This window comes from Macrobrachium rosenbergii, chromosome 56 (assembly GCF_040412425.1).
Source record: "Macrobrachium rosenbergii isolate ZJJX-2024 chromosome 56, ASM4041242v1, whole genome shotgun sequence".
NCBI classification, from domain to species: Eukaryota; Metazoa; Arthropoda; class Malacostraca; order Decapoda; family Palaemonidae; genus Macrobrachium; species Macrobrachium rosenbergii.
In genome coordinates this window covers 63173863-63178862 of record NC_089796.1, presented here as the reverse complement: position 1 = coordinate 63178862, position 5000 = coordinate 63173863, and the positions used below count along the sequence as shown (strand labels likewise).

Here is a 5000-nt window from a genome sequence, read left to right as displayed (position 1 = left end):
AAATCACAAAATACGCTTTACTATAGTCCCACAGGCATGATCTTAGTTTCTTCCCTTGCAACAAGAGACCAGGAACTTCTCACATCCTAAAAATAATTGTCGAACTGTATCTCCAGTTTAGTTACATTTAACCTTTCCATCCTTTCATTCCACTGGCCAGTTTACTTATTTCTGTGTTGAGGCGTTGTTGTCAAGTATTTTAGTAACTGACGTGATTCAACGCAGATGGTCGTTAAAAAGCCAGGCTCTTGCGCATAGTTTATCTGTATAATCTGTCTTTTTAACGATTAATTTATTTATCTTTAATGTATATGAAGTTAATATTACTAAAAGCAATCTAGTCTAACCAGATACCTCCCGAGAACTCTCCATGAGGGTTAGTAAACGCCTCCATGCCATATACAATGCCCTATACAAAAATAAATTTAAAATCATATCGGAAATCCGTAAAAAGGCTTTAAACATAAGACACATACCACGTTTTCGGAAATGCATTCCTGAAAAGTCCGTTCCGCAACAATATCCGGTATTCTTTTCAGCTCAGGAGCAGGCGCGACCAAAAAATGGAAGCCGCAAAAAGCGCCACTTTCGATTTGGAAATTCCTCCAAAAGCGGAGATCAGAATGTGCACATAAGGCTACGTAATTTGCTGATTTTAGACACAATGCTCCAAGGACTTGAGTGACATAATTATGAATAGGCATTAGTAGGTTAATGAAATAATAATCACATTTTGTTTGATGTCAATATATTAAAGAGGTTCTGAAAAATTAAAGATTTTTGTAACCTAGGAAATAGTTCTGTCAGATCTATTTTATTAAGATAATCAAAAGAAAACATGGAATTTCTGTCGAATTTAAAAAGAAAATAATTAAAAATGAAGTGAAAAATCAAATTTCACCATTCTAATGTTGAGCGTTGATAATTACTTTCTCCTGGAATATCTTGCCTAATTGAAACAAAGTTGGGAAACCTGGACCCCATTTCAAACATTCTGTATAAAAAATTAAAGTAACACTAAAACTAACAATGCTTTAATAACATCCTAGCCATTAGTATTAGTCTTATAAATTATGACAAATCAGCCTAGAAAACATGAACTTCGTCTATTTGCTTCATAAAATACTAAACTTATCGATTTTCTTTGAGCATCTAAACATTTATTTTGTTTTCCTGTAAAAACAAAATTCTCGCTCATAACTGAATAAAAAATGCAAATAATTTCTGAGTCTCTCTCTCTCTCTCTCTCTCTCTCTCTCTCTCTCTAAAAACTCTCTCTCTCTCTCTCTCTCACACAAAACACAATATAACATGGATAATATAAACAAAATTGCTTTATTCAATATTAACGTGGGAAGTTCCTTGCCTTTTGTATCAAAAACAATGACAGATTGTCACATATATTTTTATTCTACACTCTTTTTATTTCTGTGAAAGAATACACACAAATGTAAACTAACGAATAAGCAAATGCAAATAGTTTAACTAAGTCTAAACAATAAAAAGATAAAAGAGTCCACTTAAAAAGCCAAGGCTTAATGACATTCTAGAAATAATAATAAAATAACTTTGGCAGTTTTTGCATTTTTCATTTGAACTTGTAATGTACATAAGCGAAAATTGTAATATTCCTAAAAGAAACTTGTTATGAAAAAAGATTCGATGAGCTCCAAAGCGTTAGTAATCTCTGAATGTGCAAACTTTACAAAGCAAATAAGATAAATTATATATATATATATAAAAACAAAAATATATATAGCGAAATATATATAAATATATATATATATATATATGTTCTTATAAAATATAACAAAGAAAAATCCTCATAAAGGAAGCTGAACTCTTGCAATTTAATTTCACTTCCTTTATTATTTTCTGTTGACGTTTCGTGATTCATAATCACATCAAAAAAATGGGAATGGAAAAATTAAATAAATTATCTTTAAAGTACTGAAGTTAAAAACTGAATTACGTTAAACATTAGTCACTAAAAATCTATAAATTATAAAAATTACATGCCAAGAGCACTTTTAAATCTCATTACACAAAGCTTAAAATCACGTTACACGTTACGATAATGCAAGTGTATGTATTTCTGTGCTCTTGTATATGTAATTTTAAACCTTTATAGATTTTTAGTGACATAATGTTTTAAATAATTGAGTTTTAGCCGTTCAGTACTTTTATTAATTTATTTATTTTTTCCATAAATTAACCAACTGATGATCATTGAAAGAATCAGAAAGAACCATATAAATGGAACTTGAATCTCAGAGTTCGATTTGCTTCTACCTACAATTTGTGTGTGCTATCATCCTTATTAAGAATCTCTGATTTGTGCAAACTTATATATATCTATATATATATATATATATATATATATATATATATATATATATATATAAATATATATATATATATATATATATATATATATATATATATATATATATATATATATATATATATATATATATATATATATATATATATATATATATATAATATATATATAAGGAGTATAAACAAGTTTTGCGAAAAAGGTGCTCTGGGAATTGGTCCGTTTGCTGTTAGGACAAAAAAAACTTTTTTTCTACCATGATCCTGAGCAAAAGTCTTAGTAGCAGAGCGTGGTTTCGATCCACGGACCTCTGGGTTATGGGCCCAGCACGCTTCCACTGCGCCACTCTGCTTGATATTTAATATATATCAAGAGTGAAAAAAATAATATAAAGACTTTATTGATGCCATGTTATGTGCGCCAGCTCATGCATACACACGCACAAACACACGCATGCACTTCCGAATTTTTAATTTTTGTATGCTCGGTCTTCATTTATTTTCTACCTGACCAATCGTAGGCTTTTTAATACTTCTGCATACCTCCACACTTCTCACTCTTTCTTCTTATGCCATGTATCCTACAGAAACAGTTCTTTTGAACAGCTCGAACCGTTTTCATTATATTGACATTCAATCTTCATACTTTTTCTTAAAGGATAGTTGGTTTAACAGTTCCTCCATTCATCCTACCTTGGCTTTGAAGAGATAATCGAAGTCGCTTCCAAACGATTTGCACATTAACCCGATGCCTTCCTTTCTGCTGCGTCGCAAATCGTTTGGAAGCGACTTCGATTATCTCTTAAAGCCAAGGTGGGATGAATGGAGGAACTGTTGAACCAACTATCCTTTATGAAAAAGTATGAAGATTGAATGTACAATGAAAACTGTTGGAGCTGTTCAAAAGAACTGTTTCTGTAGGATACATGGCATAAGAAGAAAGAGTGAGATGTGTGGAGATATGCAGAAGTATTAAAAAACCTATGATTGGTCAGGTATAAAAAAAAACTGAGGACAGGTTAGGGAACCGAGCATACAAAAATTAAAAATTCGGAAGTGTGTGCCTGTGTACGTATGGGCTGGCGCATATAACATGGCATTAATAAAGTCTTTTATTATTTTTTTCACTCAGGTGATATTTTGTAAATATCAAGCAGAGTGGCGCAGTGGAAGCGTGCTGGGCCCATAACCCAGAGGTCCGTGGATCGAAACCACGCTCTGCTACGATGATTTTTGCTTAGGATCATGGTAGAAAAAAAAAAAAGGTTATTTTTGTCCTTAACAGCAAAATGGACCTATTCCCAGAGCACCTTTTCGCAAAACTTGTTTATACTCCACCTTTATTGCCTCACTTCACATCATAGAGTGTAAGCTGATAAAATTATTTAAACAAATTAGGTTGGTAAAATTATTTCAATAAAATATAAGTACTAAACTGTGAGGGAACTGCGAATTCTGCAGACAACCTCATAAGGTACTATCTGATACATGTTCTCACTTTCCTTTTGATCACAGAAATTTAACAGCCTCGACATCCTGATCTGAAGACTGCACGATAGGCCTCACGTACTTGTATAAAATTGCAAGAGTACGGACAAAATAAATGCTAGTATCCATTAATATATTATTTGTAAGTATGTACGTATTCATTCATTCACTGACTAAGAAAGTACGACAGATAAGATTGATAACAACTGTATGAAAATCTGAGAGTCAAACTATACGTGCTGTATTGTACATGAACCTGAAAAATATATGAATAAAGAGATGCACTTTAGAGAGCTGATAATATAAAGAGTAGCAGGTATTTGTTCAAAAGCGATTTGAATTTTACTGACGGATTAAAAGCGTATAAAACATACAGATTTAAGTGACAGATTTGACGTAGAGTGGGTTTGATAGAAGGACATGTTATATTTACAAAACAAGGGTCGTGACTGGAGTGTAGAGCAGCTGATGCTTGCAGGTGACAGTGTTAACTGAGGTAGAGAAGAGAAAACGCAGAGATTGCGAAAGCGTCTGAAAGTGATTGTAAAAGAAGAAAGCTGAAAGCGGCTGTGACGTGAGTGAATATGAGAGTAAGTGAAAGCTAAGAAAACAAAGTTAAGAATGTTCGTATAGATGATGGAAAGGAAAGCACCAGTCGATTCGTAATAGATACTTGAAATCAAATGTGACGGGTAATCGTTGGGTGAGAGAAAAGGCGAATCACAAAGTGGATGTAACAAAGAAGGTAAACAGGGAATATGCAAAATATTTGGAAGATAAGGAAGTGCATCTAAATTCAAAGATAGAATATATGGGAGTGAAATGTGGATATTAAATATGAATGAAAGAAAAGAAGCAGAAACTACTGGGGTGAATATATATGTGGAATAGGATGGACTGGAGGGGTGAGAAATTATCATCATCAAATGAAATTGTATGGGCAACTCCCAATAAAAAAATAATATATATAAACAATTGACAAAAGTCACAAAATACTATGACTATAATAACAGTGAACTAAATCATAGCTGGTATACCAGTAGACTAAAAAATTATGGTATTGTAAGAGAGGTTTGAGATGGCAAGAACAGAAGATAGGAATGTTAAGCATCAGTACTGAGCTTTTTATTTAAATATATATCAGTGATCTCACCTGTCCTACAAAACTTCAA

At 32.3% G+C, this 5000-nt stretch overlaps 2 non-coding genes across 2 annotated transcripts; one reads left to right on the top strand and one right to left on the bottom strand.

Moving 5' to 3' along the window:
- Nucleotides 1-2621: 2621 nt before the first annotated feature.
- On the bottom strand, nt 2622-2693 carry TRNAM-CAU (transfer RNA methionine (anticodon CAU)). The gene has a single exon. It is a non-coding gene; the product is annotated as a tRNA-Met (tRNA).
- A 799-nt stretch (nt 2694-3492) lies between these two features.
- TRNAM-CAU (transfer RNA methionine (anticodon CAU)) lies at nt 3493-3564 on the top strand. Its single transcript has one exon. It is a non-coding gene; the product is annotated as a tRNA-Met (tRNA).
- Nucleotides 3565-5000: the final 1436 nt, after the last annotated feature.